The sequence below is a fragment of the Mirounga leonina genome, unplaced genomic scaffold, assembly GCF_011800145.1.
Source record: "Mirounga leonina isolate KUSES-001 unplaced genomic scaffold, KU_Mleo_1.0 Mir_93, whole genome shotgun sequence".
In the NCBI taxonomy this organism is placed as follows: Eukaryota; Metazoa; Chordata; class Mammalia; order Carnivora; family Phocidae; genus Mirounga; species Mirounga leonina.
In genome coordinates this window covers 27,324,998-27,340,115 of record NW_023270854.1, presented here as the reverse complement: position 1 = coordinate 27,340,115, position 15,118 = coordinate 27,324,998, and the positions used below count along the sequence as shown (strand labels likewise).

The 15,118-nt window shown below is 45.1% G+C and overlaps 1 long non-coding RNA gene across 2 annotated transcripts in view; it reads right to left on the bottom strand.

Moving 5' to 3' along the window:
- Positions 1-1,556: 1,556 nt before the first annotated feature.
- LOC118004496 overlaps positions 1,557-15,118 on the bottom strand; it is a 28,080-nt gene continuing 14,518 nt past the window's right edge. The window contains exons 3-5 of one of the 2 annotated variants that reach the window (XR_004677601.1): positions 4,098-4,220; positions 3,554-3,596; positions 1,557-2,726 (exon numbers count right to left, since the gene is read on the bottom strand). This is a non-coding gene — a long non-coding RNA (uncharacterized LOC118004496). Of the gene's footprint in view, positions 3,597-4,097; positions 4,221-15,118 lie in introns of both variants that reach the window. The other variant, XR_004677600.1, reaches the window with a different exon arrangement.

Below are 15,118 nucleotides of genomic sequence, written 5' to 3'. Positions count from 1 at the left end.
CTAACCATTGATAGTTCCGTCCCCCTGCTTGTTTTTTTAAAACATATAATGTATTATTTATTTCAGGGGTACAGGTCTCTGATTCACCAGTCTTACACAATTCACTACTGGATATTTACCCCAAAGATACAAATGTAGTGATCCGAAGGGGCACATGCACCATCCTCCTGTTATAAATACCCAATGGCTGCTCGATCCTCAGTGCTCATTACTGTTAGTAATTCTCTACAGCATATTACATGATCCAAGCTCTTTCATATCTACTAGCCCACTTGAGCTTCTCAGCAATCTGGTGAAATAGGTTAGACCAGATATTGTTTTAATCATTTTAACAGCTGAGAAGATGAGTCACAGATATTAAATGGCTTTTCACGGTTACAGATTTCTGTAAAAATTATTTATTTCGTGTCTCCCCTGTGCAAGGCACTGTGATAGACACAACTGAAGACATGATCCTTGTCCTTCAGAAACCTATATTCTAGGAAAATTAAAACTTATCCTCCAAATAAACCACAGTATAAAGAGTGTATAATAAATCCAACCTTGAGTGCATCAGTCTCTTAAGGCGCTAGGACTTTGGTGGACAGAGGAATCAGGGAAGCTAGGGGGGACATCATTGTGGCAGGTGCAAAAATCACATGAAGACTGGCTAGCTAATGCCCTCTGCGCAAACATAGCCCTAAATGCCAAGCTCACCTCTCTGGATTTCTGCCTTCTAGATTTTGGTTTGCTAATCCCTCACAGTTCTATTTGATTTTTGATATTATAGAGAAAAAAATTTTTTAAACATTTTTTCAGATTGTTTCAGTAGTTTTCAGAAGGAAGGTTAGCCCAGAGTAGCTGGACTGCCTCTACTAGAAGCAGAAGTCCGATATGGGGTCTGGATAGAGATAAAGGTCAGAATTTTCGAGCAGTGGAGGGACGTGAGTAGAGAAATGAATCAGGAAGTGGGGTATGGGGTTGCTTGAGGGAGCAGTTGCAGGGGCCACTAGAAGGGTGACAACAGAAGAAAAGGGATTCCTTTTATTGGTGTCCTTCCCTTGCTCCAGCCAACATAAAGAATGAAAGAGTTTATTGGGTTAATTCTCATATTGGTCCTTCTAAGCCTACTTAAACCCATGGGATTTCAAAAACAGGCAGCATTGTCTGACTTACTTAATTGCTTCCTTTTTGGGGAGCCATCAATTCCAATTGCCACCTCTGTCCAGAGGAAAGGGAAGCCTAAGCCACAGACAGACTCACCCCAGTCCAGGAGCAGCGAACCATTGTCGCTGCTCTCCAGGGGCCACCTCGAGGGGCCTGGCCAGGCAGTGGGCGAGCTCAGGGACGGGAGCCTGCACCAGCCCCAGGCACAAGACCAGTCAAGGTGCGGGGCTCTGTGTGTGGGCCTCTGGCTGCCCGCCTTCCCTGGCTCTAGGCGCTGAGCCCTCACTGAGGGAAGGGCCCAGAAAACCTTCAAGAAGCCGGCCCTGACATTGCTGTCTTATGTGAGAGAAAGAAACCACTATTTGTTCAAGCTATTGTGGTGAGGTTTTCTATCCTTTGCAAATGAAACCCCCTTAACTGAGATAGGGAGATTTCAAATGCCGGGGCCCCACATCAGAGTAAAATCATCTCCGGCACTGGAGTGAAAACACAATCAAACAGCAAATGTTTATTGAACCTTCTGTGAGCCCAGCCCTGAGCTAGTTGGCTCTGTGGCAATATCACCAAGGTAGCAGGCCTTGAAGGCCCTCACACCTAACTGAGCGATATAATTAATACAAACGATATCTCACTATCAAATATTAGAAAAGTCTTTAAGATAATAGTTTTTGACATCTTTTTTCCCTCCATGGTACCCTCCCGACAAAACACCAGACAGAAACTCAGTGTATAAAACATACAATCTGCTTCTTTTAAAGAGAATGGGTACCTAGAAACCTATCCAATTGGCCCCTCTGTATCTTCTGTGATGGATGGTTGGAAATTTCCGACCTAGCACTGCACTGGATTTGAGAGTTGAGGAAGCTGGGTCTCCCTGGCGGATGAAAGCAGCTCGTTCTTGGAGAGGCCATAGGCTTGCCACGGTGCCTGAATGAAATCTTCAGCTCCGGGACCATCGTCAGGACTGTCTTCTTGCAGAGATCGGGGGGGGGGGGGGGAAGGTTTCATGTCGAATGGCCTTGCAGCAGCAAGACCTGGCATGGGAGCCCAAAGGGAAGGGGAATCCAGATGAGCCACAGCAGCTAAAGCAAGCTTCATGGAGGAGGACCTGAGTAAGGTTATGAAATATGGATAAAGTCAAAATGGATCGGTGGTTCCATTGCCCCCATCAGATATCTGGCAATGTCTCAACACATTTTTGGATGTCACAATTCAGGAGGGGCCGTGGCAGCTAGTGGGTAGGGGCCAGGGATGCTGCTAAAAGTTTTACAATGCACAGAACAGTCACCACAACAAAGAAATCCCCATCCCCAAATGCCACCTGTGCTGAGGCTGGGAACGCCTGGAATAGATGGGGAGAAGGGGAGAGCGGGTCAGGCAAGGGGTGGTGTGAGCCAACGCACAGATGCAGAATGGGCTATAAGGGACTTGAGAACAGAGACCACCCTCTTCTCTGTACCCCCTCTTCTCTGTACCCCCAGCACACGTCAGTAGCTCCCAGATGAGTAATTAGTGGTTGGATAAATGAATGAACGCTGGCCATCCTTGAATTCTCCTTGGCTCTTTGGCATAAAAGGCCTCTGCTCAGAATAAAGAAAGAAGTCAGCTTGGTTGATATTTTTTTCCCAGATCTCTCCTGCCCCACTTTTTCCTCATCCTAAATGTTTCCAATAGGTTGCTCTCTTACTTACTCACTCATCCTTCTCAACTTACGTACACTCTTACACCCAGCCTGCTCTCAACACTCACCCAACCTGCTATCTGGTGGCCTCCTGCAGGGTCTCAGGAGCTAGAGAAGGTGCCAGGCCTCACCCCCACTGAGCAGGCAACTGCGGGTGCTGGAAAACTGGGGGTCCTTTTGTATTCATCCGCTCTCCCACCTCCCAGCTGTCCCACCTGTAAGTTCGCCCGGTACCAGCATGTCCCCAGGATGGACCCTCAGGCCCCAGAGAGTCCCACCCTCTTCTGGAAGGCTCTCTCGAGTAACTGATAGGTGCCTTAGGAGCCCAGATCCACTATACATCTTTTTATGCATATCCTGTTGGGAGACATGTCCTTGAACTCTCATTGCTTCCCAGACCTCAATACCATCCATTTTATTTCTGCCAAGAGCAGCTAGCTGGTGGAACTGCTCAGGACAACAAACAAAGGCAGGGGCGAGCCCAGGGCTGCAAGGCATCTGGTTCTTGGCCAACAACGTGTCCAAGAGACAACAAAGGATTAAACAACCTGTCAGAACAGCCAAAGCCAGGACACTGTCTATGGCTGCCTCCATCCCGCTGCCCTCTTTTCTGTCCCTGTCCCAGCCCCCTCCTTTTTCAGGCCCACTGTTCTCTCTCTCTCTCTCTTTCTCTCTCCTTTACTCCGTATCAAAACACTTTCACAATATTTGCTATCAGTCACTGACCTCTCACTCTACTATAGATCCAAGTCTCCTCTTATCTCAGGTTCTAGAAGAAAAAGAGAAAAGGTTTGACCTCCACAAAATTCCTTTCAGGCTCTGGGACGCAGGAGGGGGTGGGATTTTGCACGGGGTTTATGCTGGGCTGTGGGCGACTCCTCCCTGGGATTCCTGAGATAACCGAGCACCATCACCTCCTTCCGAGAAGCCCAGGCTGCCCCTCTCAGATCAACTTATCCCCGTCCCTCAGAGGAGCACGATCAGGTCCAAAAGCCTCACCAGGTAGCTTGTTCGGGGCCACATGACTGAGTCAGTGCCGAAGACCGTGTTCAAATCCAGATGTGCTCCCCCGCAAGGGCCGCGGCCATAACGCTGGTCCGCGAGAGGACAGGAAGTGGCAGCAAAGAGCAGAGAAGGACGTGCACACATGGAAATGTGCTCCCGTGCAGAATGCTGGCGCTTCCATGAAGATCAGTGGACACAAGCGCGCTCGTGCTAGAAACATGCACAGCTGGATGGGAGGCCTGGAAATTCCTCCCCGAACACTTACCATAAACCCAGATGCAGCAGGCCCCGGGGACGGGGAGCAGGGACGGGCCTGCACCAGAAGTCCTGCTCTGCCTCCATCAGAGCCCCTGAGAAGGCATTGCCTGGCCTCTCTGACAATTTAAAGCTAGAAAAGAGAAGCAGTGACAAGAGAAAGTGGTGTGGCTTCTCAGGACTTACATCAGAGCAAAAAGAAAGAACTGCCCAAAGCCATGAAAGGGACAAAATCCTTGGGAGGCAGTGATTTCTCTCCTCCTGTTGAAGCTGGATTTTAAAATAGCGTGGATACATAGATATGTATGGAATATACAAGAAGACCACCTATAGAAATATTAATATTTATCTCTGGATGCAGGGATGACATTGTTTTATTATTTTACATTCCTTTATTTTATGGTTTTTCTCCTTTGACCACTTCTGGATTTTCATGTTCTTTATCATAAATACCTCTTACTTTTATAATTCTATATATGAAAATATAGAAGACCTGTACCCTATTTATGTTTTGAAGTTAATGATAATATATCCAGAAAAATGGAAGGAGGAGCTTTAAAAGTGTAGAGTGAAATTCTATGAGGAGTGTAAAAATATCCAAAGTCCAGAATGAACAGGATTTAGGAAAACAGCTAAGGATTCCAAATGGTTGAGTAAAGTTATGCTCAGAGAATGTAGAAAAGCAAGAAAAGGGCAAGCTGGCACCTGGAAAAGGGGCCGTAATGTTAAAGAAAGAACAGAAAGAAAGCAGGACTCATCAACACCTCTTCTCGAACATCTTCACCAGAGAAGGTTATCCTCAAGTTGGAAAAGGCCAAGTAGACACATAGAAAGAATGCAAGCCTAACATGGTCTGTTAATGAGGATTCTCGAATGTAGGTGACTGAATTCATCTGAGCTGATCAAGAGGAGGGAGGGGACTTTGGAGAAGAGGGTGGCTGGCGCCACTACGGGGAGGGCTGGTGCCATCCCAACATGGGAAGAACTATGGGACAAAGGTCTCCGGCCTGGAAGGCCAGAAGGAGGCCTCGGGGCAACCAGGACTTGTGGGTCTCACTACTTTCACTCTCCCTGCTTTGTCCTTTCCCTCACTTCTCCTCCCTCGTGATCTCTGTCTTCTCTGCTTGTCTCCTTAGCTTCACTCTGCAGAGACAGCCCGCTCGAGCCAGGGGAGATAGCTATCAGTCAGACCTCCCCTCCCCACACCCAGCAGCCTCAGGACAAGAGTCCTCTCTCCCCTGGTGTCTGTAGACCAGTCCCGGGCTCTGGCTATCCTTCAGGCCTATCAGCTGAAACCAATCACTGTCGCCAAGACCAGGGGTTCCACAGGCAGCCAGGCCCAAGTCATGAGCCCAGGCCTGTGGCCAGGTACGGGGACCGCTATCCCCAGCACCAACAAACAGTCTACAGCCACAACGTAAGAGAAAAGAAACAGAAAGCTCCTACCTACTCCACCTGAGATTCTGTCTGGGCTCAAATGTTTTGCGCTCTATTATTTTAAAATAAATGTCCAAATTGTCATTGGGGTCACCAACAATAATCCTTGATAAATTGTAGAAAATAGCACACATTGTAAAAGGTGTCATATGTTTTCTTAAGGGAGACAAGTAGTGCTTCGAAAGACCCTCTGGGAAGTCCCCAACATGGAGCCTGAGTCCCCCTGACGGGTCCATGCAAAGCCCTTCTCCTTCTGTAGGGAAGCAAATTTGGATTAATGGTTGTCATTGTCTATTGTTCTTAAGCAAGGTCCACCAAGGCCATTGCACCCTTTCCAGAAAATCAGTTGCGTGTCCAGTGAGGGAGGAGAACACGAAGCACCTGCAGACCTACCACTCAATGTGCCTTTTGTTTAGAAACCATGCTGGGTTTATTGGTACAAATAAATTGATAGAAAACTTGTCTATCAGTGTTCCAAATAAAAGTAAAAGAAGGTTGTGTTTGGATGTCATCTTGGGCTCTTAATTTCTGCCCCGAGGGACATAATAAAAGAATTCAAAACAGGGCGCCTGGGTGGCTCAGTCGTTCAGCGTCTGCCTTCGGCTCAGGTCATGATCCCAGGGTCCTGGGATCGAGTCCCACATCGGGCTCCCTGCTCTGCGGGAAGCCTGCTTCTCCCTCTCCCACTCCCCCTGCTTGTGTTCCTGCTCTCGCTATGTCTCTGTCAAAAAAATAAATAAAATCTTTAAAAAAAAAAAAAAAAAAGAATTCAAAACATTCTTACCCCTGCCCCCAGGAACACTTAGTCAAGGGACAATGCTGGCCTAGGGTCAGGCCTTGGACAAGCCATTGCCCTTTGCCTCACTGTGGAGAGTGGCTCTTTTTACACCTAAGGGCATTCTGATTCCTGGCTGCCCCCTCGGAGCTGGGAAGGGACCAGGCAGCAACCTCAGGCATTATAACTTACAGGGGGTAAAAGGAAATGAAACTCCTTGACCCACCTCAGACCCTTGGGTTCTCAAAATTCCCATTCATTACAACCAAAGAATTGAAAAAGAACTTGCCTGGGAGCGCAGCCCGGACTCTGGCTAACAGAATAATTCCAGACACTACAGCACTTTTAGTTTCATTTGCATGCCTATAAAATCATAGAATGCTTGAGATTCATGATCCAACACCTCTTTACTAGAATGCCACACTCGGGGAGAAAGCATCGTTGCTGTTGGACACAGGCCCAGATAGCACTGAGGTGCCCTGGTTCTCATTTGCAAGAGTTCCTTGTGAGTACATGTCTCTCAGGAACCTGGAGAAAGGAAGACAGATTAGCAGAGCGGGCATTAGGCAATCTGGATGCTCTGCTCAATTCCTACCATCTAACAAGTCCTTTGCTCATACCCGTGCATGTCAGCCACCGTGCTAGGCTTGGGGGGCGTGTAAAGATGAAAGACAATCCAGTGTACAAAGCTATTTCACAGATAGAATGATGGACCAAACAAACAAGAAAAAATTAAATGTAAAGTCTTGCATTTCAGTTGCAAAAATTCAAATCATACAATTACGTAGAAGGGAGGGCGCCTTCTCCAGGCTTCCTTCAAGATGAAGGAATAACCTATTGGTGACATTTCAAGATGTAAACAGCTGTGAAAGCACTTATAGCATCATAATATGCATCTAGAAATGATTACAACATAATTTACAGCAGGATGGGGGAATGGGAAGATGGCACATGCATTGAGGTGACAAGGTTCATAGGAAAAAGAATGAAATCTTCGAAAAAATCAAGTAGCATTTTAAGCATGCTCTGTAGAGATGTGGACAGAAAGAATGAAATAATCAGTTAAAAGTGGAAAGTGGTTGGCTCGGAGGAGTAGGAAAATAGATGGGGTGGGCTGGACAAGAAAGGACTACTGTATTCTTGTAAAAAGCCTTGCAAAACTAGCTACCCTTGAAGATTATGTACATGTTTTAAAATCGATCAAGTTTGTCAATTTTTTACCTTGATAAAAATTTCAACCAAATAAAAAATATTTTTGAAATATAATGTAAAATAGATATTCGCAGCATAGTCCTTTGAACTGTAAAATATCCCCTAAACAAACAATAGTGAAGCAATTTCGGAAGGGAAAATATTTATAATGCAGATGGTACGAAGTTAATACTTAAAACACGCAAACTGCCGGTACACATGCGGTAAGAAAAAGGCAATCATTGCAAAGGAACATGGACAAATCAAACTAGAAAAAAATCCAGAGTTGCAAGTTCAGATAGCCTGCAAACATGGTAAGATGCTCAAATTCACTAGCAGGCATGGAAATAAATGTTACGTAGCAACAAAATATCACTTTATGCCCTTCTGAAGGGCAAAAAAATGAAAAGCTGTAACTCCTGTTGCTGGTGTGGATGCAGACAAACTGTCCTATGTTGCCGGTGGAAATATAAAATACCACAATCATTTGGGATGCCTGGGTGGTTCAGTTGGTTAAGGCTCCAGTCATGATCCCAGGGTTCTGGGATCAAGTCCCGCATCAGGCTCCCTGCTCAGCAGGGCGCCTGCTTCTCCCTCTGCCTGCTGCTCCCCCTGCTTGTGCTCTCTCTATATATGTCTGACAAATAAATAAATAAAATATTTTTTAAAAAAAATATCACAACCATTTTAGACAGCCATCTAATGTTATCACTAAAATTCCAAATGCATATGACTTTTGACCTCGCAATCCCCCTGCTGGAAATCCATCCTACAGAAATAAAATCACTAGTACATATGTGTGAGAGCGTTTGGGGCAGCAGGGCTTATAGTGAGGAAAAAAATGGAAACAAATGGAATAACCATTAATGGGGGAATACAACCACATCATGAATATTATGCTACTATTTAACAGAATAAATTAGACATATAACAGGTGGCTTAAAGGGCCTCAGGAAAGCATGGTTGGATAAAAAAGCAAGTACAATCAGGAGGTCCGAACTGGATTCATTTTAATAAACGAATCACCAAATATTGCTGTACATGTAATATTTGGGTCCACATCACATACAGGATAGGCACACATATCTGTACATGCATGTATATGTGAGCATTCGAGAACATGAAGAACTAGGGCAGGAGGGACAGTAGTTGTGACCTTGGCTCACCTGGCTGGGGCAGGACATGGTGTAGAAGGAGAAATGGAGGGAAGGGAGAATGAAGAGTAAACCAAAAAAAGAAAAAACTGCGCACAGATGAGCATATGCATAATCATATTTTTTTCAGCTATTAAATTTGTGTTTGCAGGAGGTTACATGTCCAAGGATATTAAATTAAGACTGATTTTTCTCCCCCCAAGACAGTAGAGAGCAGCTGCACCACCTCTACTCAGGCAAATGAGGTCCCTGGTCCCCCGCAGCCTGGACCTTGGATTTGGGACAGAAGCAGCAGCTTTGGAAAGTCTCCATCCACCTGCATTAAAATTATGACAAGATTTGGCAAATCAAAAACCATGATGCGCTACCACTTTATGCCTATTAGAACGGCTATTGTCCAAAAGACAAGAGATATCCAGACTTGGCGAGGATGCAAAGAAAAGGGAATGGTGGGAATGTAGAATTTTCTAGAATGTAGATCCCATAAAAAACAGGATGGAGTTTTCTCAAAAAATTAAAAATAGAACTACCATATGATCCAGCAATTCCACTTCTGGGTATATATCCAAAGGAAAGAAAATCTCTATCTGGAAGAGGTACCTACCCCCATGTTCATTGCAGCATTTTCCCCAATAGCCCGGGAGCACCTGGGTGCCTAGTCAGTCAAGCATCTGACTCTTGGTTTTGGCTCAGGTCATGATCTCAGTGTCGTGAGAGTGAGCCCTGTGTTGGGCTCCACGCTCCTCACAGAGTCTGCTTGAGATTCTCTCCCTCTGTCCTTCACCCCACTCTCTCTCTCTCTCTCTAAAATAAATTAAACAAATCTATTCCCAATAACCCAACACATAGCAACAATCTAAGTGTCCATCAACAAACGAATGGATAAAGAAAATGTGGTTTATATATAAAGAAAAATGTGATATGGAGAAATAGCTATAATGGAATATTATTCAGCCATAAAAAAGGAAATCCTGCCTTTGCAACAACATGAATGAAATTTGAGGGCTTTATGCTAACTGAAATGAGTCAGACAAAGAATGACAAAGACCGTGTAATCTCACTTACATTTGGAATCTAAAAAAACAAACTCAGGGGCGCCTGGGTGGCTCAGTCATTAAGCGTCTGCCTTCGGCTCAGGTCATGATCCCAGGGTCCTGGGATCAAGCCCCGCATTGGGCTCCCTGAACAGCAGGGAGCCTGCTTCTCCCTCTCCCACTCCCCCCTGCTTATGTTCCCTCTCTCGCTGTGTCTCTCTCTGTCAAATAAATAAATAAAATCTTTAAAAAAATAAATAAATAAAAAATAAAAAAACAAACTCAGAAACAGAAAGAATATTGGTGGTTGCCAGTGGAGGTGCCAATAGGGTGAAGGTGGTCGAAGGGTCCAAGCTTGCAGTTATGAGTAAATTCTAAGGATGTAATGTACAGCATGGTGACTATAGTTAACAATATACTATACTGTATAATTGAAAGTTGCTAGGAGAGTAGATTTGAAAAATTCTCAGCACCAAAAAAAAAAAAAATTGTAACTATGTATAGTGATGGATGTGTTAATAACCTTATTGTGGGGGCATCTGGGTGGCTCAGTCAGTTAAGCGTCTGCCTTCAGCTCAGGTCATGATCTCCCGGTCCTGAGATCAAGCCCTGTGTCAGGTTTCCGGCTCAGCAGGGAGTGTGCTTCTCCCTCTCTGTTTCTCTGCCCCTCCCTACTGCTTGTTCTCTCTCTCAAATAAATAAATAAAACCTTAAAAAAAAAACTAACCTTATCGTGATCATCATTTTGCAATACATACATATATCAAATCACTACCTTGTACACCTTAAACTTACACAATATGTCAATTATATCTCAGAGCTGGAAGATAAAAATGAATTATAAGATCTGTCCTTCCAGGGACACAGCCTTGAGCAGACAGCCCTCAGGCACCAGTCGGCATTGATCTCAGTGGCAGATGACCCAGGTGGTGAGGCCAAAACCACAACCAAAACCAAAACCGGAGCAACCCCACCTCACACTCACCCCTGACTCCCAAGCCCTTAGGAAGCCCAGCTTAGCACTTAGTCTCAGTGCTCTGCCCCCTTCCTTGCCCCCCTGTGATGTGCAGCACCAGCAGGGTATTAAGGACTAGACAATCTGGGTCTACACCTCTCTCTCTGTCTCTCACTCATGTGCCCTTGGAAGGATTCTTTCTCTTCTCTGAGCCCCTGTTTCTTCATCTATAAAATGGGAATGTCACTATCTCTCAGGGTTGCTGTGAGGATTAGATTATATACACGGAGCACTCAGAACAAAGTTGGCCTTCGCCAAGGAATTATTGGTTCTCTAGTGACAGTTAATACTGTAATTATTTGGGGGACAGGCTCGGGGGACTGGCCATGATGGGGATCAGCGTGCATAACTTTCCTTGCGATCAAAGCAACATAAAGGTTTTTCTAGCTTGCAAGTGGCCTTTCCAAATAACCTGGATGCCCACCCAGTGCTGGTAGGAATGTGAACTGATACAGACTTTGAGAAAGTCCTGAGGTGGAATATAGGAACTGACTTAAGAATAGGCCTGAGGTGTATAATGGGTCTGAAGGACTGGAGGCTGGGAAAAGCTCAGCCTGCCCAGGATTAAGGGAAACCAGTCCTTCTGGCCATCCCACTCCTGGAATCTGTCCTAAAGGCTTGTGCACCAACAGGTTATTTTCAGATTCATTTACAATAACTTAAAAGTGGAAACACCTTGCATGACCAAAAAAATAGGCCCATTGTTAAGTAAAATAGGCATATCCTTTGGACAGGACATCATGCAGCCATTTTAAATGATGCTTACAGAATTTTCATATCATAGGACTAATCCTACTGGTATAGGGTTAAGTTGTAAAAGGAGTGGAGAACAGAGTTTGTGCTCTTGGATCTCATATATAAAGAACTGATGCAAAAGGGAGGGGACTGGAAGGGAACATGCCAATGTTGCCAGTGGGTAATACACCTATGGGTGATTTCCTACAATCTCTTATCATTTTTGGTATTATTCAAAATGTCTACAACGTGCATGCAGCACCATGATGGCTGGGGAGGAACAGCCAAAAAGTAAAAATAAAAACAAAAGCTGGTGAGATCGTTCACTGAGCACCGTGGTCATTGGAGGTCCCATCTCTTGAGAAACATGTAGGCCAGGTCACCCTCTGATCTTGGAGCTTCACCCTCCTCCACTGCACTTTCGACCTGGGGGAAAGATCTGTCCCTTCCACTGGCTGGCTCAGGAACCAGAACCTCTGACATCCCAGAGCAAGGAGATCTGGGGCTGAGGACAGATGGGGTTGCAAGCTGAAACCAGACACCTTCACAGCCACCACCTGAGCCCCCTGCTCTGATCAGGGAAAGCCTCTGAGAAGGGCCAGTGCTGACAGCTCTTGGGAAGGAGGGGAAATTGGTTGTGGGGAAATCAGAAAAATTTGTAAAGAGAGAGTGAATAGATGGCAAAGCATCCTCCTTCTACTTTTTTAAGTTTGATGGAAAGTGCTGGTGAGCACAAAGTTGATAGTTAATAAACTAGAGATGCAAGCAGAGGACCTTTCCAAATTGGGGGGGGCAGAGAAAAGGGGTCGCTGAGCTGAGTAGAATCCACAACACAGAACTGATGACATTGGCCCTCCACCCCCTCCACCATCCCCTTCCGTTTTCTCCCCTCCTTCAACCCCTCCCTCTCCCCTTCTCCCACTGTTTTAAGCCACCTGGAGTCCCACCCCCCAGGAGGGACAAGCTAGTGAGAAGAACTGCACGTTTCCTCCCCAAGGTTGGAAGCGGGGGCTCAGCCCAGTGAGGGGAAGCCCAGTTGGTGGTTTTTCAGGTGGGACCCCAAGGGAGGATTTGGCCCCCTTTGCCCTTCTAAGCTCTCCTGGGAGGTGAGGGCAGAGCCCACTGCAGAGAGAGTTGCACTTCCTCACCACACCGTGAGATTCTCTGGGTCCTGCCCACTCCCACCCTCAGCTCTAGGGTGGACCTGGAGGAAAGGTAAATAGGGAGGGTGATGATGCCTTTGGCCTCTGGCATGTCACCCTCCAGCGTCCACTCTCTCCTGCCTCAACCGTTCCTGTCTTGGCTCCCATTCCCATAATCTCCCCTCTGGTGAGGGCTGACTTAAGAATAGGGGAGATTCATGGCACCAGAAGGGTCCTTTAAGCACATCTAATCCTTGGCCATAGTTTTATAGAGGAGAAAAGGGAAATTACTTTATGGAGCCCTTCCAATAGCCCCAAAGCTCCTAAGTCACAGAAGACCAAAGCTATGACAAATGCTGGCACCAATCTGTGAGACTCAGGTCCTTCCTAACTACGCCCAAACACCCAACCCCCACCTCGGTGCTCACAGAAAGGAGGAAGGGGTGACTAAACAGGGCCCAGTTGTGCCTATGGCCTCTGACTTCTCCCCATGGTCCCCCGAACACCTCGCTCACCTTCCACCCCGAGCAGTGCTCTGCGTGACTGAATGACTTCATACAAATTGCATTTATTTGCTTGTTTCTAATCACTTCCTAGGATCTCATGCCTTCTAGATGGTAAATAAAAGGAAACAGAAGATGGTAAATAAAAGGGAACAGAAGATGCCCCCTAATGACCTGGAAAATCAAGTTCATACCTTTCCCAAATCAGAATCAATTTGTTCTAAATCTAGTCAAGTCAGAGCCAACCATTAGCAGAAGACCCACCCACTTGGTCTTTCCCCCTGTCTCTGAAGGCAGAGTGAGTCATCCTCAAACCCAGCTTAATCTGAGATGAGTCAGTATCTCCTGTTTGCCTACATGGTCATTACTTTCTCTTCAGAAAAAAAAAAAAAAAGGCCCTTATCTACAGATGGACAAGCATTGACAAAAATGATCCTTCAAAAAACATCACCAGTCTTATACAGTGTCTAAAACCCCACTGTTTCAGACACTTCTCAGGGCAAGGATCCTTTCTAGAATATTTGATGAAACCAGATCAGCATTTTATTAAGTCACAATCAGTATATCTCAGTGGTGAAGAATCCAGTTTCTGGGCTGAGTTCCACTCTGGTATGGATGAGTAAGCTTGTACTGTACCAACCTTCCTGAAGATAACAACTATCAGCTCTGGACCAAAAAAAAAAACCCCAAAAAACAGAAACACCTGAAAGCTGAAGGTCCTGGAGAGTACACAAGAGCTACACACTGTAGAGGGAGGGTGATACTTGAAAGAAGGAAACAGTATGAGATGAGTACCCTGTTTTTATGACTCTCAGCCTGGGGGCAAGCTGCAGTCAGTGTCCTGAGGGGTAACTAAGACTGATAGAGACCCCACAGTCTTTTTGGCCTGAAGAACCAGAACCAGGGGCAACCAGAATTTGGGAGTTACCACAGCTGCTGGAAAGTAAGGTGGAATCTAGGAAAGGAGAGGGACAGAGAGAAAAAGTCTCAAATTTCAGGTGTAGACTCTGCTCAGATTTCTGCCTGACCCCTAGTCACCTGTATGCAGGACAGACTTTAGGCAGCCCAGCTAGGGATAAGACAGCGGAACTGAGATTTGAGGTGTCACCCTTAAAACAGAGTTTGCAGTTTGAGCCCAACCAAGTTAATTATTTGCTAAAGCAAAAATTCAAACCTTCTTGAAGGAATTCAGCAGATCCAGACTGTACAACATAATAATCACACTATCTGGAATACAATCCAAAAATCCCTTGACATACGAAGAAAATGTGACCCATGCCAAAGATGAAAGACATTCAACAAAAACCAAGCTCAAGATAATGCAGATGTTGAAATGGGCAGAAAATGATTTTAGAGCAGCAATTTTGACTATGCTAAATGATGTAAAGGAACATGATGAGATAATGATGAAAAGATAATGCTAGCAGATAAATAAAAGCTACCATAAAAAAGAATCAAATGGAAAGTCTGTAACTGAAAAATGCACTATCTAAAATTTTAAAGAATTAATTGGATGGGCTTAACAGAATGGAGAAAACAGAGGAAAGAGTCAGTGAATCTAAAGAGAGATCAGTATAAAACATCCAACCTGAAGAATACAGAGAAAAACAATAGGGCCCATAGGATAATATTGAAAGGTCTAACATACATGTAGTTGGAATCCTAGAAGGAAAAGAGAGATGAACAGGATAGAAAAAAATATTTGAAGACATAATGACCAAAAAATCCCCAAACTTGGGGAAAGAAATATATTTATACACCTGAGAAGCTTGGCAAGCCTTAAGCAGGTTAAATAAAAGAAAACCATGCCTGGGCACATTAGAGTCAAACTTCTGAAAACCAGTGGTAGGGAGACCATCTTGAAAGGGTGCAGAGAAAAACAACATTTTACAAAGAAGGCAACAGTGATTAAAAAAACCGGTTTCAGAAATGATGGAGGCCAAAAGACAGTAGATCAAAATCTTGGAGGGCTGAAAGAAAGAAAAAAAAAATATCTAGCCCAGAATTCTATATCCAGGAAAAAAAATATTTATCAAGTCTGAAGG